At 33.9% G+C, this 24,566-nt stretch overlaps 1 pseudogene; it reads right to left on the reverse strand.

The window, feature by feature from the left end:
• Window positions 1-24,205: 24,205 nt before the first annotated feature.
• LOC122114796 lies at window positions 24,206-24,302 on the reverse strand (annotated as a pseudogene).
• Window positions 24,303-24,566: the final 264 nt, after the last annotated feature.

Below are 24,566 nucleotides of genomic sequence, written 5' to 3' on the forward strand. Positions count from 1 at the left end.
TTTTTTTCCAGAACTGGATTTTGTTAATATAAGTGACTATCCACCAGAATAAATGTCTTCCTTTATCTGTATCTTGTGCAGACAACATAGTCAAGTTGATGTGGGAGTTCATCAATACCACTTTTTAAAAATGAAAAAATATGGACTGGGAGCCAATATACATATTTTTCCAACATCACCTTCCACATCCTCTTTCTTCCTTCCTAGGAATAACACCGAATCAATAAAAAGGCTTAGATTTTTGACACTTGAACTTGAAAGTGGAAGCAGAATGTTATGGATGTCGGAGATGACTGTTAATGGTTTTTTACATAATAATATAAAATATTATGTAAGAATGTAAAATAATAATGTCACATGCAAGAGCCCTATGAGTCCTGAAGGTCTTAACACTGTACTTCCTTAGTGATGTGATAGTAATGTCAGCCTTACTGGGCTTGTATTGTTTTCCACTTCCTTTTCTACCACCCAACCTAAATTATAATACATAGTAATGTAATGAAAAAGTAATGTCATCTTAAGAAAGTCATTTAAGGCTCTGGGAATGTGGCTTCATGGTACAGTGATTGCTTAGCATGCATGAAACCCTGGGTTCAATTCCTCAGTACCACAAAAACAGAAAAAGAAGTGGTGTTATGCCCCAAGTGGTAGAGTGGTAGCCTTAAGCAAAAAAAGAAAAATCTCAGGAAGAGTTCCCTGGCCCTGAGTTCAAGCCCCAGGACTGGCAAAAAATTCATTTAGCTAGTAAATGCCAAATAAAGGAGCTATACTTGGAATATATAATTGCTCCTTTCAACTATGACCTAACAATTGTTCTTAATTCATGTACTTTACCTATATTAGAAGACTGTGTTGAGGAAAAAAAAAAAAAAAAAAACGTTTGGTTAGTAGGTCACAGCAATTAATGTCAAGAATGTGCTTAGATATCAGGTGAGGATTAATTTAAGTCTAAGTGAGATTTGGAAAACTTTTTGTTCACTTTTGGCACCAAAAAGGCACCAGCTAATTAATAGTTGTGATAGAAGTGAACGAATAAATCCAGATGGAAGAAATTAAAGATAATAATAACTAAATTATACCAGAAACTGTTCAAGGGAACCATATTTGGTTATTAAAGAACTAGTTATCAAGTAGGTTTATTCCTCATTGCCTTTAGCATTCTAAATTCCTTAGGCTAGTTCTTAATCTCTGTGAGATAAGTTTATCTCATTCTATGTTGTTCTCTCATATCTGATCTCCTTTGCTTTCTAAAAATCTGTTTCTCTATTTCTCTACTAACAATTGCTTATACTAAGTCCACTGATGCAGACCTAAGAGGATGCTAAAGTAAGAGTCCAATATCTCATGAGTCATTAATGTAACAACATGGAAAAGGATGACATAATTTTTACTACCTCAAATTTTCTGAAAACTGCAATATCATCATTTGATTCAAATTTCCATTATTTGTCTACAGTGTCATTATGTGCACATAAATGCAAATATGAGCCGGGTGTTGGTGCTCACGCCTGTCATCCTAGCTACACAGAAGGTTGAGACAAGAGGATTGTGGTTCAAAGCTAGCCTTTTCAGGAAAGTCCATGAGACACATCTTCAATTAGCTACCAGAAACCCGGAAGTGGTGCTGTAACTAAAGTGCCAGAGCACGCAACTTGATCTGAAGAGCTGAGGGACATGCCCAGGATCAGAGTTCATGCCCCACAACCAACAAAAAAGTGAAATATATTTTAAGTTTCCCCAAAAGGAATTACGAAGTCAATGGTAATCTACACAAGCAGAAAAAATTTTCCAATATCACTCAGTGCACCGACTCTTGCTGAGTTATTTAAGTTATGGTTTCTTTGCTGCACATATTCTCTTCTTTTAAAAATTGTCAATTATTACATTTATAATAAACTTCATCTAATATTTCTTGGTTCAAAAGAGAAGTCCATACAGTTGATGTGACTTGATTTTCTTACTGTCTTAATTCAAAGCCAACTCAGGAAGGAGAGTCTTTTAAAATCTTATCAGTAATTAAACACCAAAGAAGCCAGAAGTGGAGTTTTTGTTCAAGCAGTCGAGTACTAGCTTTGGGGACAGATGGGCAAGAAAGACACAGGGTACAGCCTCTCAGTTCAAGCCCCAGAAACAGCACAAAGTAAACAAACAAACAAGCAAACAAAAAAACCCCACGTATTTCTTTGGGACCATCCTTAAAGCACTTCTTTGAAAAGAGGCTCCTTTTGCTGATCATAGTCACTGGATCCTGCTTTTTGGAATCCGTATTGATATGGCGAACTCAGGACCAGAATAAAGGAATGGATATCTGACTTTTGCAACAAGAGAATCATCTGAGGAGTTAAATATCCATGCACAAGGCATTTAAAAATGTCCATGTCTTTGTTTCTTTGTAGTAGAACACTGTAAAACAATGTTATTTCCTTTTTTTTCCATGCTGGCCTTCAAATGGCATATTGTTTCCTTTTTTAATACTCTCAACTAGAAGTCTATAGAAAAGTTTTATGACTAAAGTGCACACTCGAAAAAGTTAGGGACAGAGTTTCCTTCAAGCCTTGCATTATTTTCTTGTACAGTAAAAACGAGAGCACAAATTAACTTGAACTTTGTCATTTCTCTATGTTCAATTTCTCTCCTGGATTCAGTTTCTACTTCCTGTAGAAGTTCCTTCCACTTATTTCCAGTAACAATCTACGGTATTGCTCCAGGCAAAATGAATGTTTTCTGGCTTCAATGAAATAGCACAAAGACATCTTTGGACACGAGGTAACACGTGTTTCAGAGACAACTTAGTAATGAGAAAATATGGAATTTACATGGCTTATAAAACATTATCCAGATACATATGGCCGTATAAGATGATGTTAAGTTAAATGTACCCCCAAATACGGACACAACTAGTTTTTTCTTTCGTACTATTGTTTTTAAAGTATCTACCATGAATTATGTGATTTTTTTTGGTTTTTCTTCTATTTTCTTCCTCCATGGTATAACCTGTTTCCACTGTATTTGAGGTCGGTGAGCTGCAACTTGCATATACATTTTTCTAATGTGGGGAGGGGAAGGGAAATAAAATGCTGAAAGAAGTATACAGTATGACCCGTTGTTACAATGAGATGAACAAGAAACTATGTTGAAAATGATCTTTACTAGTTGGGGATGGGAGGAGAGAGTTGGGGCGGTGTGGAGAAAAGGGATGGCAGGGGAAATACAAAAGAGGAGGTAACAATGTTCCTTAGATAATGTACTCATTAACTTACTTATGTAACTCTAACCCCTCTGTCCACCATTTTCACAATAAAAAAAAGAAAAAAATTCATCCTGGAGTACATTAAGTTCAAATTTCCTAAGTGCTCCGTAAATTAAGACCAATTTTAAGTGGGAAGAAGATTCTCAGAAACATTTTTGTCAGTGTTTGTGTTGTGCATTACTACCCAAGTGTACATAAGTTAACAGAAGGAGAATCAATAGGAATAGGAAAAAGAGAAGTTCTGTGTTTAAGTATAATGGCTCAATACACTATAGAAGACTCTGCAAATAAGACAACTTTGAAATAATAAAGGCAATGCCAGTATGTAGATCTATGGGAGTGATATAGAGTGACATTATTACTAAGTAGAACATGAAGGATGAGGTCACTCTCTGAGTTCTGAGTTCCTGAGTCAATACAATAAAGGATGTATATGACAAACCTACAGCCAGCATTATACTTAATGGTGAAAAACTAAAGCCATTTCCTCGAGTGATAATTTTTAATAATAGAAAGTCCTCAAGTGAAATTTCCCCAAAAGAGCTTGAGAATATTACATAGGTGGGAACAGAGATAGTAAGAAAGTCAAGTCATCATTAATAAAGGGATCAGATCCAGGGAGGAATGAATCCGAGACCCCTTCACTGCATCTGAAAATGTTCATATCCTGTGTCAAATGTTAGAACATCTTTGAAAATAGTACATGAACAGTCTGGGCCATCAGTCTAGTGGAAAATATTATTGGAGAAGTTCAGAATTGCTAGTATATATCTAGATTAAATAAACCAACAAAATATGGTAGGACAATGTAATACAAGCCAGGAATTCTAGCACTCAGACTAAGATAGGTGATTAGAGAGTGGAATTACACAGTGATACATTCACTGGACTAGGTAGTATAGTTTTGTCTCAATAAAACAAACCAAAAAAGGAGTAAAAAATAAACAAGAAAGTTATACACAGTTAGATGTTTGGGCTAATTTTTGTCATTATGTTTTGAGAAGTCAAGTTTCCTATTGTAATGCAACTCATATATACTCCTCAGTTGTGTTTTAAATGTTCTCTTCAAAACAGAACATTACTAGATGCAAAAGAGCTCATGATTCCCAACCAAAAATTTGAAAAAGTATGCATCATTCTGTAAGAGTACAAAGAAATGATGAAGGATTAAAAAAGCTTAAGCCTAGAGAAGTAGGAAAGTTCATTTAATGTAGGACTTTGTAGACCAGGCTAAATTAGAATTTAGATTTAAAATAAATATTTTTTGTTTGTATTTGATATTCTATAGGTTACTACCAAATACTTTTAAAGTAGAAGATTTAATTTACAAATTCACAAATGAATCTGGCATTCTATTTGCCTAAAATATTCTTTCAAGTGAGGTACATTTAGAACTTAGGTAATAGTTAATTCCCACAGTTCATAAGTAACATGATAATGTGACTAATCTAGACAAAGTTGCCAACAAATTGATGCTATTAATTTATAAATTTAGATAAAGAGCAATTTTTTGAGATTTTGGTGTAACATGGTATGAAGAGAGTAACTGTGTGACATCTTTTTTCTTCTGCTTATACATAACATAGAAAGAAATTTCCTGAACCATGTACCTGTGTATAAAATGAGAAAAATGCTACGGTTAGGGTTTGTTTTTATTTTGTTTTTGTTGTTTGGTTTGTCCTAGGGCTTAACTTCTAGGCCTGGTCACTGTCTTTGCTCAAGGCTATTACTCTTCCACTTGAACCTCAATGCCAGTTGTGTCAGGATTTTCGTGAGCAGTTTATTGGAGATAAGAATCGAACTAACCTTCCTGCCTGGGTGGGCATTGAACCATAATCTTCAGATCTTAATATTCAGACATTCAGATCTCCTGAATATCTATGATAGATAAAATATATAACTATATATAATATTTGCAAGTGTTCTGATCTCAAGAATAACACTGGGTGGAAAATTATGCTGCAAAGTTTAGTGCAGTATTCTTTCCACAATATGAAGGGCATCACATTAGCAGAAGTGTAGTATTTTTTTTACAAAAGTTATACGCTTGTCATGATGGGAATTTAGGGAACTTTAAGGTACACCTTAAAAGTTGGAAATTGTTGGGCTAGGATGACTTTATGGCATAAAAATTTGAGATTGATGGTCATAGAAATCATAGCTCACTTTGATGAACAAATGTTTACTCTTGAGGAATTATTATAGATACTTCATAATTTTACCTACTACCAGACTGTGGTTACTTTTTTCTGTTGAATTTAAATATGTAATACCCAATTGAAAACTGCACCTATTGCAGAATTAAATAAAATGCAAACAGGTACTGTTTTGAATGTCTCTAGTATGGCATGTTCAGAATTTGGAAATGAGTAGTTAGAGTCATAGGAATGTTGAAGAACACATATACTCTCTCCTCTTAACAAATACTCAGTTTTAAAAGTTAGCTGTTTCAACAGAATTGAACTATTTTTGTTTTAGTATGAGACAATACAAAAATTTTTTTTTCAAAATAATGGCAATTATATTCTGAAAATATTGTATACTTTGATAATATTCAAGTTGATGACCCTCTGATAAAGAAAGGGATAATTAAGTCAAATTAACAGCCAAAATGTTCATTATAAATGAACATTTAATATATTATATTATAATATTTATATTTATAAGTATTATAAATAAATAAATATTTATATAATATTTATATATTATAATATTTATTATACCAATACAGTGAAATTTTATTTTGTGCAGCTCATTTTTTAATTTAATTTTATTGTCAAGGTGATATGTAGAAGATGTTGCTGTAATTGTAAGGTAGTGAATACATAACATGATGAACTTTTTACCCGCTCCCTCATTTTTCTCACAGTTTTCCTTCACTCCAATACCCCTCACAAATTGTAATGTAAATTTCCAACATGTTGTCTTGTGAGCATTGCTATTCCTTTGGTTTTCCCTTTTTTTCTTTGTCTCCCATTTTGTTGTTCCTCTTCCCTTGCCATATTAAGATAAATGTATATACAATACACAGGATACTTTAATCAAATATAACAGGGATAAACCAAAGGGAAAACACAAAAGAAAAAAGAAATCACATAGTACATTAAAAACAACAACCACAAACAGAAAACTCTGTTCCCATATCCAGGAATTCATTTTGCTTATCATCATTTTATACGGTCATACATACATACAGTTGAGCAATTCTGTTCAACTGCTAGGACTATCCTAAACATTTCCTACTTATTACAAATGAGGAAACCACGGAATCTGTTTCTATGTGTCTTGTTTATTTTACTTAGTTTGATTTTTCCAAGACTTTCTATTTCCATATGAATAGGAAGCATAAAATTAGACAGTGCCTACATAAATCACATTTTGTCAATTCATTCATCTACTGAGTGGCATATTGTTTTAAAACATGACTGCTTGTAAGTATCACTTAAGGGCATTCAAAAACGAGAGATGCCACTTCCCCAGACATTCTAAAAGCATGATTTCTAAGTAAGATAGGATGTTATGGTGGTACGAGTGTTGAGATATCTGGATGATTCTAATGTATATCTTGCACTGAATTAGGCAGGAAGATATCCAATATCATAGAGGATAAATATGGTAGTGAAAAAATATTTCCCTTGAGAAATATATAGGAGGCTTCCAGAAGTATAAAGTAGTTCAGATAATTTTGAAGAATTTATAAATGCAAGGTCAAGTATGTCTCTTTAAATAATAATTATGTAAGTGGAAGGGCAAAAGAAGGGGAAGAGAAAAAAATAAGTGACAGCAGATCACTGTCCCAATAGAATATAAAAAGACATAATCTATAACTTTCATGTTAAGGAGAGACCAATAGAATATATGCAAAATCTGTACTTGGCTTTTTCCTACTTTAATGTTCCAATGGCTTTCACAAAATGCAGATGCATAGATTTGTGTCTTCTGTCATTTGCTAAAAGTTTCTTCCAGAAAAGCTTATCAATTACTTATAAATGATGCATAATTCCTAGGTATTCCAGTTATCACATACACTTTTGATTGAGTTATCTCTGTATAAACTCAAAATAACAGACAAAAAAACCCTCAAAATGAACAGAAATCACATCTTTGTTTTAAACGCTGTAGATTACAAAGATTTTAGCCAACACCAAAAACGTCTCTTTAGGTATTCTGCATTTTGTGTGAAGAATTTTAACAATAGTTTTTTTGCTGACATGTAATTCACTTGCAATATATTATCTCCTTTTATTGTATACATTTAGTGCTTTGGAAGTGAATTGTACCTTCATAGGTTTTCAAAGCCTAATTTTCACAAACTTGCATTTCTTCAAATAGAAATGCTATACATTTTATAACAGACATTAAAATAGATATAAAATTGTGTTACAGGAATTTGTCCAGCATACATCCTCTATAGTGTGTCTTTTCAAAATTTGATTGTGGGGATTTTTTTTCAAGGGTCTCACACATACTACTCAAGTGCACTGTCAATGAACTACTTTTCCCTTTCCAAATGCTTTTTATTTATCTTTAATACATTCATAGAAGTGTAATGAATTGATCCTATACAATTTTTTTGACCTTTAAGATTTGAAAACTTGCTTGCTAAAATAATTGCAGTATTATACAAATCGATCATTATGAGGAGTTTATCAATTTCTCCACAAATGCATTACTATATTTTGTGTCATCTTTTTATATTAAGGTCATACTAGTGAGTTTTCTTTTTCTTTATTCTTAGATACTAAAGAGGAACTTATTTCATATGCTCCTCCTATTAACTATTAATTTACACATGTTCTTTAAAAAAAATCCTATTCAGGAAAAATTATATAGAATTAGAAGATATAAAAATACTTAAGATTCAGAATCATTGTAGCATTCACATTGTAGCATTAACAAATATGTTCCCTGTACCTGTTGAATATGTTTTCACTTCGGTTATAGTGTCCTTTGAATTATGGGTATAGTGTCCTTTGGATTTGGAAAGGCTATCACTTGATATAATCCAGTATATTCTTACATTTCTTTAGCCACTAATGCTTTTCATTTAGAAGCCTTTACTGATACAATGTCATGAATTTTTACGTTTATCTCTTATAGGTTTTTATATCTCACATTTAGTTTGATAATCATTTTTTTATTTTAAATTTTTGTATAAGGATTGAGGTAGGCCAGGCGCCTGTAGGTCAAGCCTATAATCCTAGCTTCTCAGGTGTCTTAAATCTGAGGATCACAGTGTAAAGCCAGCCCGGCAGGAAAGTCCATGAGACTCTTATCTCTAATAAACCACTAGAAAGCCAGAAGTGGTGAGGTGGCTCAAGTGGTAGGTTGCTCCCATTGAGCTGAAGAGCACACGGACAGCACCTATGCCCACAGTTCAAGCCCCATGAGTGACAAAAAACAAAACAAAAGAAACAAAAAAAGGATTGAGGTAGTAGTCTAAGATCAATCTTTAAATCTCGAAAGAGATCAATACACCCATTTAAGATTTTATTTTTATTTCATAAAGTCATAGGATAGTTTTCAAAATCTATTGACCATAAAACAGAATTTATTTTTGACAAATCTGTTACATTCTTCTATATGTCTGCTCTTGTAGTAGAACTATGTTGTCTTCACTACTAAACATGGTAATAAGATTTAAAGCTAGTATGAAGGCTGAAGCTACACCATTTTACAAGATTGTTCTGACTGTATTCCTTGAATTTACATACGAGTTTATTGAGCAGGTAGACCAATAATCTACAAAGATATCTAGATGTTTGATAGACACTCATATTTTGTACCTTGTAAAAACACAAGACCCCAGATATTATATATAGAAAAATGTCTTCAGAGAATACTTGAAACAACTAAAATTAATTCAGGAATTAGTTAAGATGTAGATAACACTGTAGCATAACAAAGCTGAATGCTAACAACTTGAGCTGTACAACAGAGGAGAGTGAGAGGGGAAAGAATGATGGACCGCATAGGAGCTATATATCATTACTATTGTGTTTCAAAAAACAGAATTCAGAGAAGAGAAGGAGAAAAATAAAGTGTCCTGAGACAAGTTTATTTTTAATCCATCTAATAGCTTGTACTAAAAGACAGTGAAAATGGGAAAAATTAAAATAGAAATTAAAGCATTGTATATACCTGTTACAATGAAAAGAAATTGTAATAGGAATATGATAATTAATTCCCAAAGAAATAAGAGAAAGAATAGTTAAACTCTAAAGGGAAAAAGAATGAAGAGAGAAAAGAAGCAAAGTAAAAACTTTATCAATAACAAATACAAGAGTTTGGAAGTGGAAAGGCAGTGGAAATATTCTAAATAACAATAAAAATTGCTACCATTGAAAGAATATGGGTCACATGTTATCATGTATAATTTTGAAAAAACATACTAGGAATGAAAGTTTGAAAGTCATGGTTTAAAACACTATTAGGATTATAACTAGACAGTATAGCTCAGTGGTAAAACATTGGCTTTGCATATATGAAGCAATGGTTTGATCTCCCACGCATTACAAAGTACACACAAAGCACACATACACACACACACACCCAAAAACCACATAAGCACACACACACACCACATACACAAATTTGCAATATTGATTTTATCATATTAAACGGAGGAAATTATCACAAATAGTAAAAGTATGTTAATATATGAAATCATAATATTGCTTGTACTATTTAAAAGTTTAGTAGAAATAAAATAGTCACAATATACTTGGATTTTAATAGATTAAGTAAATTGAAATTAATAGAAGACATGAGAACTTTTGCAAATAAGTTTTAAATAATAAACATTTTGAAACATGTGTCCTTTTATTTTGACAAAAGATTGATGTTACTGGTGTTTTGACTCAAGATTTAGAATATGATAGTGATGTGCTGTATATAACGCTAGGGATATAATCTATATCCCTATATCTATAATCATGTCACTCTTACTACTTTTATAATAAGGTCTCATAGTTTCCCAGTCTCTCCCGAATGACAAAGCCTATTTACACTTCCCACCATAGCTAGAAAATGGATGCAACAAATCACTATGCCGACTTCAAACTTTTTTTTAAATTTAAGTACAAATATTTCCAAAAAGTGATCAGGTAATGAAGCCTTTCTTAATAAAGTATGTGCTTCTTGAAAATAAAGTAAGCATTTGTTAGCTGAACAAATACTTTTATAACTATAAGAAAATAAATGTGGTTAGATTCACAAACCATATAAGAATTAAGAAAATAATTTTTAAATAGCCACATGTTAAATATTTTAAAAGCAAAATATATCTGTCTGAATAATTTACATGTGTAAAATCATGCAAAATTAAATTAACTGATCCTAAACTCTGAAAAAGGTATTACCCTAAAGAAACAAAAGGAAACATTTAATATCAAAATTTGAAATTTAGAAAATAAAATGAAGTAGGGGCTGGGAAGGTAGCTCAGTGCTAGAGCACTTTCCTTGCATGCATGAAGCCCTGGGTTAGATTCCTCAGCACCACATAAGGAAAAAGAAAAAAGTCGTAAGTGGCGCTGTGGCTCAAGTGGCTCAAGCGCTACCCTTAAGCTGAAGAATTGTGGGACTGGGCTCAAGCCCAGAGTTCAGGCCCCACAACCGGACCACCCCCCACAAAAAAAAGAAAAGGAAATGAAGTGTACTATTTAGTTGACTTAATTAAGTGTAAGCCCTCTGTATATCAATTTTATCATAAAATGCATGAACAAAAAAAGCAAAAGTACCCATTGATCAATAGCAACAGCAAAAACATCAGTAGTTCTTGTTTTGAGTGTACAAAAATATCGATGGAAGATATAACAATGTTCCTTCCTTATGAAATGTACTCGTTACCTCATTTATGTAACTGTAACTCCTGTGTACATTACTATTAAAATAAAAATAATTTGAAATTAAAAATTAACCAAATGATATACCAATTACGAATTCTTAGAAACCATTGGTTAAAAACTTTGTAAAAAACTGCACTAAATATCCAAGGAATATAATTTGATGATACTATTTAAATACTTCAACTTCTGCAGAAAAGCAAAGAGTTTGAAAACTGTTACAAAGTACCTCCCATGCTCCTGGATTGGAAAGATTAACATCGTGAAAATGGCAATACTTCCCAAGGCTATCTACAAATTCAACGCAATACCTATCAAAATTCCAACCTCATTCTTCAAGGAATTAGAAGAGGCAATCCAAAAATTAATATGGAACAATAAAAGACCACGAATAGCAAAAACGCTCCTCAACAGAAAGAACAATGCTGGAAGAATATCAATACCAAATTTCAAACTCTACTATAAAGCCATAGTAATCAAAACAGCTTGGTATTGGCATAAGAACAGACCTCAGGACCAATGGAATAGAATTGAAAACGCAGAAATGAACCTACAGACCTATAGCCATCTAATCTTCGATAAGGGAGCTAAAACAATAGAGTGGAAGAAAGACAGCCTCTTCAGTAAATGGTGCTGGCAAAATTGTTTAACTACATGTAGAAAACTAAAGCTAGATCCTTATATTTCACCCTCCAACAGAATCAACTCCAAATGGATCAAGACCTCGAAGTCAAAGCAGACACTCTGAAAACATTACAGGATGGAATAGGAGAAACCCTAGGTCCCCTTGGCTCAGGCGGAAATTTTCTGAATAGAGACCCGGAAACACAACAAATCAAAGAAAGGTTGGACAAATGGGATTGCATAAAGTTGCAGAGCTTCTGCAGGGCAAATGACATAGCTAGCAAGATCAATAGAAAGCCCACGGATTGGGAGAAGATCTTTACTAGCCATACAACGGACAAGGGTCTCATATCTAAAATATACTTCGAATTCAAAAAATTAAACCCCCAACAACAAATCCTCAAAGAAACAACTGCCCAATAAATAAGTGGGCGAAAGACTTAAAGAGAAACTTCTATGAAGAAGAAAGAAGGATGGCTAATAGACACATGAAGAAATGTTCAACATCCCTAGCCATAAAAGAAATGCAAATCAAAACAACATTGAGATATCACCTCACTCCAATTAGAACGGCAAAATCAAGAACTCTAACAACAACAGATGCTGGAGGGGATGTGGACAGAAAGGAACCTTACTTCATTGTTGGTGGGAATGTAAACTTGTTCAACCACTTTGGAAAGCAGTATGGAGGTTCCTCAAAAGACTTCACATAGAACTCCCCTATGACCCAGCAATCCCACTTTTGGTCATTTACCCAAATGTTTACAAACAAGACCACATTAAAGCTACCAGCACAACTATGTTTATTGCAGCATTATTTACCATAGCTAAGATATGGAACCAACCCAGATGCCCCTCGGTAGATGAATGGATCAAGAATATGTGGTATATATACACAATGGAATTCTATGCCTCCATCAGAAAGAATGACATTGCCACATTTGTTAGGAAATGGAAAAACTTGGAAAAAATTATATTAAGTGAAGTAAGCCAGGCCCAAAGAAACATAGGTCCTATGGTTTCCCTTATTTGCAATATCTAGTATATGTATGAGTCAAGCGGAAAAGGTCAGATAATGTGATGTCAGGAAAATGAACCCTTAGATATGTATTTTAATGTTTCTTTCTTTCATGCATGTGTTTCTAACACATTTATAAGATTATCTCTTTGTTGTTTTGTATGTCCCTCCCTCAGAATATAACCCTGCTTTCACTATATTTGATGTCAGTATAACTTGTGGAGGAGATGGGGAAAAACCAGTTGTTTAAGGATACACATGGACCTGTTGCAACAATGAGAAGTACAAGTTGTCATGTCCAAAACGAGCTTTACAACGTCGGCGTGGGGGGGGGGGAAGGGGGGGAAGGAGAAGGATTGGGATTGGGGGAGGAGGGAGGAGGCTGGGAAGCTAGATGACGGGTAAACAAAGGAGGAGGCTGCAATGCTTGGTAAGAAATGTATGCATTATCCTGCCCATGTAATTGTAACCCCTCTGTACAGTATGTTCACAAATAAAATAAAATTAAATTTAAAAAAACTGTTACAAAGTAAAGAAATAAATCAGAATAAATTACTATTAATAATAATCATAAGACAAATATATAGAGTCAAATATGTAAGACCTGAGGCAATTTGCATTCTTTTGCACTTAATAAGTGAGAATTTTCTAGGTCTTTTAAAATTATCATAAGTTTAATGAAGAAATTATTCTGTCACATCATATGATAATCAGATAAAGCTGATATTTGAGCAAAGAACAGATTGCATTAAGTTTTGGGATGTTAATGTATATACTTATTTTGGTTGTGGGAAAATGTGGGGATTTCCACTTTGGGTATATTGTTCTTGCAGGCCGGTGCCATATCAGTGGTTAATTTTAGGAAAGGGTTCCCTTTCCACAAGAACATGCACCTGATCTGTCCTTTTAGCCTTCCCATCATCAATAGCATCAGAGTTGCACACCAACTTGTCTAGCTTGCTACCTTGACTGGCCTGGATCCGCAGTCCTTCCAATCTTAGTTTCTAGATAGCACAGGATGGTGGAAATGATCCAATTCACCCAGCTATAGATTGAGAAGTAAGTCCACTAAACTTTTGGCTTGGGTTCTGTTTTCAAGCCTCCTAACTAGTTAAGAGTACACATGGTATCCCTTGGTGCCAAGCAGTAAGAATATTTTTAAAGCAACTAGACATATATATGACTTAGGCTTGTGAATACCTCAGAAAAAGAATAAAAGAGCAGTGAAGCGCAGAGGACAGGGAGAATTTTAACTAGCTATTCAGAGGCTGAATAAGCTTAGCTAGCTACTCGGGAGTCTGAGATCTGAAGACCACTGTTCAATCATGAAAGTACAACGATTATCTCAAAAAAAAAAACAAAAACAAAAACCAGAATTGTAGCAGTGGCTGAAGCGGTAGACCACTATCCTTGAGCACAGAAACTGAGGAATAGTTCCCAGGGACTATCAAGGCTCAAGAATGATGAATGCATTCATGAGCATATGCACATGTGCGTGTGCGTACTCCTACATGCATGCACACATACAAAAACACAAATGAGTATTTCAATGTGTAGTTCTTTATTTTTTTACCTTGCTGTACTTTATTTCCCTGTATTAGTTCACAAATTAACAAAATCAGCTAAGGACATATTTACATAAAATTCATCAGGTTTCTCTAAAATCTACTCTCTCTTTGGAAGCCCGGTTTTATTTGACGCAAAAGTAAATTATTCAGGAATTCAATTCATCACTCTCAAGTCTATAGTATTAGAAGATTTTTAGGTTCCTCCTAGCAATATGATTTTTTGAAATCCTGCAACAAGCAATATATTTCTTTCACTAGAAGAGAAACCTCTGTCAAACAGTTAATAATAGCTTATTCTCCTCCTGGCATTCATCTGTAGTTTTATTTTCTTCATATATTTCATGATCTGTCTGTGTATGCCAAAGACTGCCGTGAAAATAAAAACACCCTTCTCAGAGTTTAGCATGTGTATACCATTCATAGATACTGAAATTGCTTTGGAATAAATAATGTTCACGCTGACTATCTTGAGAAAGAAGAATTGGTTTTTCAGCCCTTTAGGGAAAGAAACAAAAGGAAAAGTGAGGAACAACTCAGCACATAGATTCAAATGAAACAAAACAACCCAAGAAAACACAAATTAATTCAGTACTCAAGAACCTGCAGGAAATGAAAGATTTAAAAAAAAATCAGCTATGACAACCTTATGAAATTCATGACTACACGGGAGTGCACTGTTTTGAGGATAGTGGCTAAAGCCCAGACTGAACAGAAAGGTCTGTATACAATGCACCTGTTATTCTAAATTCCAGGCAGAATAAAATCAAGTTGATTGAGGCCAAGTTCATACACAAGTAGGAAGCCAGTTTCTAGCTGAAAAATAATCAGGATAACTTAGGGCTGGGGGCATGACAAAGTGGTAAGAACATCCATTTAAGGGGCACAAAACACTCAATGCAATCTCTAGTATTAGGGGTATTAAAAAAAAGCTATGGTTTTAAATAATTAGAACAATCATAATACTTGAGTATTTGAGTGGAGAAAAATCCATTAGAGAGATAGAATGAACCCACATTGCAATGCTACTTTAGTGATGTTTAGTGGTACTTCAGACAAAATAAAGTTACCTTGCAAATAAGCATGGATGTGAATTTGGGTGATGAAAATACTCTACTTACGCAGGTGTAAATTAAATAGATTTTTTTTGGGTTAGATTGTAGTTCTTGAACTAAGAGCCTAGGTGATGTCCCTGAGCTTTATCTCTCAAGGCTACCACTCTAAAACTTTGAGCCACAGTTCCAATTCTGATTTTGTATTCGTTGTTTGGAGATAAGAGGCCCATGGACTTTCCTGCCCAGGATGGATTCAAACCATGATCGTCAGATTTCAGCCTCCTGAGTAACCAGGATTCCAGGCATGAGCCGTCAATGTTTTTAATAATTTAGTAAATTGTATAGGTACAGAAGTTATAAATTATCATTGTAACCTTTGTAATATATGTGTGTATGTATAGATCAATGCATACAGTTAGAAATGTATTAACATATTTTTGCATCTACAGTAGATTTATGAAATAATCCTTCATTATAAAATAAAATGGAAACAAAAGTTAATAAGGAGCAAAACAAAGGGAATTGTTACACGTTACTTTTTTGAATGGAATATGAATTGTGAGAAATAGTTTGGGAAAACCATCTCTACTTTAACAAAATGGATAATTGCTATTAATTCCAATCCATCTATTTGCCTATATTGTGCACCCTCACACATGAGTGTCAAAATCAAACCACACTTTTTGCCTTTGTATTTAACACCCCTGATATAATTCAGGGGATAGATGAAGTAATCAAATGAAGATTAAAATAATAATAAGTGAGTCTATGAGTTAGAGCTGAAAAAGATTTTAAATATGATAATAGCTAATTAAAATGCATACTTCTTACTTTTTCTCTGTTGTTATGTCTCTCATTCCCACATAAGGAAAGTGCATAGATTGTTCTAAATTTATGTAATTATTAAAAATGTATTGAAAGAATATGGGCACAGTGTGGTATTAGCTTATTGAGACCTGTATGGGTTAGTGTGTTTTTGAGGACTTTCAATACGTTGTGATGGAGATGAAAGGAAGGATGTGCTTATTCTGGAAACTGGGTAGAGGATTTCACCCAGAAAGATAGTGATGAATTCTTCCAAAAGGTTACAGTAAAATCACTTTCAGTGCACTATTCACTGTAGCCATGTTATGGAAACAGCCCAGATGCTCTTTGGCGGAGGATCATTGGCAAAAGTGTCATATATACATAAGTGGATTGTTCCTATCCATTATGAAGACTATTACGTTATTTGCAAAGAAATTGATAGATCTAAAATTATGTTAAGTAAACGAAGTCAAAGCCAGACACACAAAGGACCCATATTCTGTCTCATATTTGGAAGCTAGAACTTTATGCAAGTTTACACAGCAATATTAACCAAATCGTGCTATTTGTAGAGGAGTATTTAAAAGATGTAATTTTTTATAAAATTGAACTTTTAATCCAAAAAAATGAATACCAGGAAACTATCACTTGGAAGATGTGAGGAGAAGTCAAAGGGAAGGAATAAAGAGAGTTACGGAGGAAGAAACTGAAGACATAATATTCAATGCAGATAGTATGAAACTAGAAAAAATTAAAGTGTGGTGAGGTTTAGAAGGGTAGGGAAAAGTTATATAAAGATCCATTATACTTGAAAACATGATTTATTGAATGGAAATTCCCTCGTACAACTAGTTAAGATAATAAAAATATAATTAAGAACAATGAAGACATCTGATCTTAAACTGTGTTCTCTTAAACCATGAGTCAATATAATAGTTACCTCCTCAGAAATTTTCTTTGCAGGTATTTTCCTCATAGTGAGAGAAAAATGATCAATGCAATGAATATCAATACATCACATTGCACATCATAAAGAGACACAATAAAAATCACAGTAAAAATGTTAGAATACACCACATGATTAAATAACAGGTAGAATGTGCCAAATGCTAATTGATTATTTTTCCAAGTACTTTACCTGTGGTATCTAATTTAATCCTCACAATAATTCCATAAAGTGGAACTACTTACATTTTTAATTCTCAGATGATGATATTGAAGTCTTCAGAGTTGTAATTCCATGTACAACATTGCACACATGGTAAGTGTTAGCCTGAGGTCCATCTCCAACTGTATCAATTAACCTCATTCTATTTTATGACTAAAATGCCAGCATTTAGTCTACAAATTCAAGGAAAAATTCCCAGAATTATTGTGTACACTCATAATATTTCAGTTTACCTTTGTTAGAAAATAGGGAACTGTAATATGAAAACTCAAAGTTCATAATCAATGCATACCTCCCTGGTGAAAGGAAGTGCTAAAGTGTAACATTCTTGTTTTCTAGGTCAAAATAGCAGAAATCATATTATATCCCTTCACTCAACACTGCACTGCCTGGGGACCCTATCTCTGTTTAACACTGTCTTACAGAAAGAATGACCTCCCCAATTCCTGATGGAAAGAGACTGCAGGTTTCATGGACCAATCATTTCCACATTGTAGCTCAACTAAGTTGTTTACCATTAGAAGTATTTTGATTGCTTTTTATACCCAATATTTTGAGAGAAAGGTACTACTTTAAAATGCTATTAAAGCAAGACTGATATAAAAATCACCTTTGATCCCAGATAAATATTTTACCTTTCATGTACCCAAAAATGCAGTCTGACCTATCATTAATGCTAGGAATGAGAGGATAAAAAATCATAGACAACAAGGCCTAAGCATGAATTAAAGCCTCTCCAACTTGTGAATACTATTGGTTTAAAAAGACATAAAGGGCTGGGAAGGTGGCTCAGTGGTAGAGCGCTTGCCTAGCATGCATGAAGCCCTGGGTTCGTTTCCTCAGCACCACATAAGCAAAAAGAAAAAAGCCACAAGTGGCGCTGTGGCTCAAGTGGAAGAGCGCTAGCCTTGAACCGAAGAGCTGAGGACAGCGCCCAGGCCCAGAGTTCAGGTCCCACTACCAGACTCCCCCTGCCGCCCCAAAAAAAGACATCAATACTACTACATTTGTTTAAAATTTCTTATGATACTGAAGATTCAATTGTAAACTGTTAACACTTGAAAATAACTCATTTTCTTGGGAGTAGGAAACAAAAAACAAGATTAATCTTAATCATTTTCAAAGACATTTATTTATACTACAAATTCACTCTTATAACTACAAAGATTCTAAAAATAACTGAAGCATAGTGTCACAAAGGACATAATTTAACTTCATCATGTACATTCAAAGGACTTTGCTAATAGAAAATAAATTTATACTAATAATTACCTCACCCAATTCACTTCCATTCTTTTACTCAATATCTTTTAGTTTCATAAAAACTGGCTTTTCATAAAATGATGCATAAAAAGCCTATATACCCACTTACATTTTCAGATTTTAACAATGTTTATTTCAGAAATGTCTTTAGCTGTATAGTCAATGAACTGAAAAAACACTAAAATATTCAAAGGGTTTTCAGAAATTGCAAGACTCACTCTGGGTTGTTATTTATATTGGAAAAGATATTCAAAAAGCCTTATTTGTTAAAGTTGTGATAGTTACTCCCACAAAAGAACTATTAATGAAGAAACCTTTGTATGTATAATACAACTTCAAATGCATCCACAATCTGGAGGTGGCACATGTTTTTGTTTGTTTTTTCAATGTGTATCTATCAAACATATCCACAATACTGATTTTTCAGTCAATATGATGGGATATTCAAACCTAAAAAATACGGGGTTTATTATCTTAGTGTGAATAGATACAATCTTACAAAGAAAGATATTTTCAACAGAAATCCGGAAAGAGTTTATCGACCTTGAGTTTCACAGGAATAACCAGAGAGTAATACTGTTTGGTCAAGTTGGTCAAAATCACTCCATGAGTATATCTTAAAAGTATATCCAATGTAAGAGGTCAAATTCATATTTTGTACTGACAGTCATCTTACAGCAATAACTTACTACCTAATTATATGTGTATCTTCTTACCTAACATATACTAAGAGCTGAAAGTGATCTCTTTTATCTAACTTAATGATGTAAATGCTTTGATTATGATGATGTTATTATTTGACAAATAAAATGTACAGAAGGGTGGTTCCACTGAAATGACTGGACGGAACACTGATAAATAACAAAATTGCAACCCAGCTCTTTTTAGCTTCACTCTGTCCACATTGGCAAGCAACATTGCAACCGCACACACACATACGCACACACATGTGTGCACATGTAAACACACATACACATGCATGCCAAATTCAGGGCTTATTGTACAAAGTTCAAATAAAATATTAGTGATTAGGAAAAATGATAATTTGACTTATTACAAAATAATACATAATCCAGTCACCATGGTTGTTATATTTTACCTGTCTCTCCACATGTGACCACTTAATTTATTTTTAGTTCATTTATTGGTTCATTCATTCTTTCATTCATTAGTTTGGTGCTAATACTAGAGCTTGAACTCAGGCCTGCCTCTGTCCCAGAATTTGTTATTATTTTTTGTTTTAGTTTTCTCAAGGCTAGCGTTTTACTGCTTATACTACAGCGCCATTTCTAGATTTTGTTGGTTACTTTCAAACCAGAATCTAATGGACTTTTTTTGTCTGGTTTCAAAGCACAATCATCAGATTTCATCTTTCTGATTAGGTAGGATTAAAGATCTGAGCCACCCGTGTGGCTCCTACTTTTTCCTGTACTTATGTAATGTACATACTTAGATAGTAAATTAAAACTGAGAACATAGAAAGCAAGATGTACAGTGATGATATTGTCCTGTCAGAAATTCAAGTTAATAATGTAAATTTCTTCTTAAGACCATACACAAAAAATACTTAAGAAATCTGATGATGATGATGATGATGTGTGTGTGTGTGTGCTGTTGCAATATGTTCCACAAATAAGCACTGTGCACGGGTGTCCAGCCATTCACAGTTATTGCATGAATATGTGCCTTGACATACCAACTCATGGACAATGTCTAGGTGTCCACTCTAGGCTTCCCCATGAAGAGGGGTATACTCATTCTCATCCCTAGTATTCATATGAGTGGCCTTTTTGGAAAGTAGTCTCTGCACTGTAGTAAGCTGCAAGGCAAGCACTCTACCACTGAGCCACCTTCCCAGCCCAAGGATTAAGATTCTTCTCTTTATGTAGGCGACTAAAAATGTATTTACTAATTTCTATATATGAATTCTATTTCCATCTCTTTTAAAAAATAAAAAAATTGTTTGCTCTGTTAATTGATTAGAAGCATGGATTTTGTGGCTAGTTAGGTCATTGCACATCTGTATCTTTCTTCCTCTTTCTCTTTCATGTTTCTCATAGACAATATGGTTGCTCCATAATTATCCTAATTTATTTTGCTTTTATATTTTTGGTTGCATCATTTCACTTTCTGCTCTGCCATTTCCCAAAACAGCACCAAATAAACAGAAAAATCCAGAAGTGGTTCTGTGGCTCAAGTGGTAGAGCCCTTGCCTTGATTTGAAGAGCTAAAGGACAGTGCCCAGGCCCAGAGTTCAGGCCCCACAACTAATTTTTTTAAAAAAAAGAATCTAAATACTTGGTAATTCTACTAACAGATGTGACTGAAATCAGGTGAATTACACTTTTCCCGTACAATGAAGGAATAGATCCAGGCTAGGAAATCAACTAGAGAAGGCAGGCAGATTGTATCTGTGACAAAACTTTGTGGAAAATGGAATCGTGGATTACTTACTGGTGATTCATTTGCAGTTGAAGCATGATTCTGAACTATTGCTTGCTGATTGTGAACTATTGCTTTGATCATTATATTCTCCAAGAAGTAAAAGTGAAATTTAATTGATAGCAAAGGACTACTAATACATTTTGACTTCTCATTAAGCATCTTCAATCATCAAAGTCACCTGAAGACAATAGACAGGCCTATTTGTAGATGAAAACAAGTGTCTTTAAAAAAACAAGAATTGGACATTCTTCTTTCTTCTTCAGAGAAGTTTCTCTTTAAGTCTTTAGCCTACTTATTTATTAGGCAGTTGTTTCTTTGAGGATTTGTTGTTGGGGGATTTAATTTTTTGAGTTCCAATTATATTTTAGATATGAGACCCTTGTCCGTTGTATGGCTAGTGAAGATCTTCTCCCAATCCGTGGGCTTTCTATTGATCTTGCTAACTATGTCCTTTGCCATGCAGAAGCTCTGCAACTTCATACAATCCCATTTGTGCAAACTTTCTTTCATTTGTTGTGTTTCTGGGTCTCTATTAAGAAAATTTCAGTCTGCACCAAGGAGACCTAGGGTTTCTCCTATTCCATTCTGTAATGTTTTCAGAGTGTCTGCTTTGACTCCGAGGTCTTTGATCCATCAGAAAGAATGACATTGCCCCATTTGTTAGGAAATGGAAAGATTTGGAAAAAATTATATTAAGTGAAGTAAGCCAAGCCCAAAGAAACATAGGTCCCATGGTTTCCCTTATTTGCAATATCTAGTATATGTATAAGTCAAGCAGAGAAAGTCAGATAAGGTGATGTTAAGAAAATGAAACCTGGGCTGGGAACGTGGCTCAGTGCTAGAGCGCTTGCCTTGCATGCCTGAGGCCCTGGGTTTGATTCCTCAGCACCACATAAGCAAGAAGAAAAAAAGCCGGATATAGCGCTGTGGCTCAGGTGGTAGAGTGCTAGCCATGAGCTGAAGAGCTGAGGGATAGTGCCCAGGCCCAGAGTTCAGGCCCCACGACTGGACCCAAAAAAAAAGAAAAAAGAAAATGAACCCTTAGATATGTATTTAAGTTTTTTTCTTTCATGCATTTGTTTCAAACGCATAAATAAGATTATTTCTTTGTTGCTTTGTATGTCCCTCCCCCACAGTATAACCCCTGCTTTCACTGTATTTGATGTTGGTTTAATTTGAGGAGGGGATGGGGAAAAACAATTTGTTTAAATAAGTATACAGATGGATCCGTTGCAACAATGAGAAGTACAAGTTGTCATGTCGAAAACGAACTTTACAACTTTGGTGGTGGGGGGAGGCTGGGAAGGGATGTGAAGGGTAAACAAAGGAGGAGGCAACAATGCTTGATAATAAATGAACTCATTATCTTGCCCATGAAATTGTAACCCTTCTGTACAGTACGTTCACAATAAAAATTTTAAAAAAATTCAGAATTGTGTAGCTATTTAAAAAAAAACACAAGAATTTAGGTAGTCATACAAAGGACTTCTATTTTACTACTGCATTATACATTTTTTCTAATGTTGGATACCAACATTAGAAAGCTATTAGAAAGCTCTTAAACCCTTTTTGTTGAATAGTGAGTTCTTTTACACTATAACATGGTATTTCCCAAATCATTGATATAGAAGTCATTGTTTCCTATTTTCTCATTCCTAGAATAAGCTGCACATGAAGACCCCACTGGTCCTCAATTTCAGTCTGTACTTTTGAATACTGAGGAAAATCTTTCCTCTGCTCTCTATCAATTCCGTACTATCCAGTTAGAATAATTTAAAATAGTAAAAATGGAAAAAGAGAAAGTAAATCATGGTGAAAAAACATATGCAGGAAATTCACCAGATTTTTCTGACCAGTTCGACCAATGTGAACTGTTGGTGAAATACATGGACATCTCATTCCCACTGGCACTCAAAGTCTCTGGTTAGGCAATTCTGAGGAAGACAAGGAACAAGATGAAAAAGTGAGGAATGGTATCAATTGCAAGAAAAAAGTGGAGTAGGATGCAAGCAAATTTATTCTTTGGGATGCCGAAATTAATCAACTTACTATGGTGCAGAGACTACTTTCCAAAAAGGCCACCCAGATGAATACTAGGAATGAGGATGATTATACCCCTCTTCATTGGGAAGCCGAGAGTGGACACTTAGACATTGTCCATGAGTTGGTAGCTCAAGGCAGATATTCATGCAATAACTCTGAATGGCTGACAACACTGCACAGTGCTTATATGTGCAATAATACCAGGGTGGCTTCTTTCTTAATTCATCATGATGCAGATACCAATACCCAAACTAAAGGCCTCTTGACTGCCTTGCATCTTGCTGCTGGAAATAGAAATAGAAAAGATACTCTGTTGAACCATTATATCAAACCAGGTCTGAAGAACAACTTGGAAGAAACTGCATTTAATATTGCAAAAAGGATAAGTATGTATCACTACCTTTTTGAAGTTGTGGAAGGCTGTACAAATTGTTCTCCTGAGTTGTAATGGTTTGGTTAAGTTTCTTATATTTCAAAAATGCCAGTCCATCCTTTGTGTCCCTTAAATTTTTTTTCATAATGCAAAGCAACAGCAATATCTTACTTTAAAAATTCATGGATTCCATGGTATTCTTCCAAGTGAATTGCCTGACTTTGATGTCAAAATATATTCAAGAGTTGTTTGTATACATCTATAATGATTTATGCAGAGTTTGTGATTTTTTAAATCAGAAATAATTTTAACTTATCTGTTAAAATGAATAGTATAGAAACTACAGTGGTTCCTGGTAGTTTTCTGAAAAAAAGTATATCTATGTTTGTATAATATCCATAATCTATTTCATTCGCTCCTAGATATAATACTTGGAATTCTACATTGTTATATAATGTATAGATTCATTAATAAATGCGTCCTTTCAAATTGCATTCCATATAGAAGAAGTTTAAGATTTCTTTTTTTCCTAGGTCTTTATATTATTTTATTTCTTTGGGATAAAATTACAATGTTATCTAATTTCAAGTTTTGTAAAGGTTATGCTATGTAAAGGCCTTTCTAAGGTGAAGAATTAATACACTGATGTGAAATTAACCTTTAATTCTATGAATTACATGTATTGTTACACTTGTATTTTTATAATTAACTTTTTAATAACTGTTTTTCATTTCTTGCGTGAGAAGAATGAAAAATATGGAATACTTCACAAATTTTCATATCATCTTTGTGCAAGTGCGTTGTTAATCTCTGTATTGTAATTTGGGTAGACCTGCTTCTGAAGCATATAGTACCCTCTAAATTTAAGTACTTAATGATGCAATCTTTATACAGGCATATATATATCCATGGTTCCCTATTTGTAACAAGGAACCCTTATTGTTCCTAAAAATGCTATTGATCTTATTTCTCTAAAATTCTGTGTATAGTGGAAAAAACATATCATTTGGTCAATTGCTCATATTTACAATTTTTTTGTCAATGTCTATTTTGTCGTGTTCATTTTAAATTTGATCATACTTTGAAACATTTTCAGCTAAGTCCAAGTACT

Source organism: Dipodomys spectabilis, unplaced genomic scaffold (assembly GCF_019054845.1).
Source record: "Dipodomys spectabilis isolate Male_0828 unplaced genomic scaffold, ASM1905484v1 ptg000110l, whole genome shotgun sequence".
Taxonomy (NCBI): Eukaryota; Metazoa; Chordata; class Mammalia; order Rodentia; family Heteromyidae; genus Dipodomys; species Dipodomys spectabilis.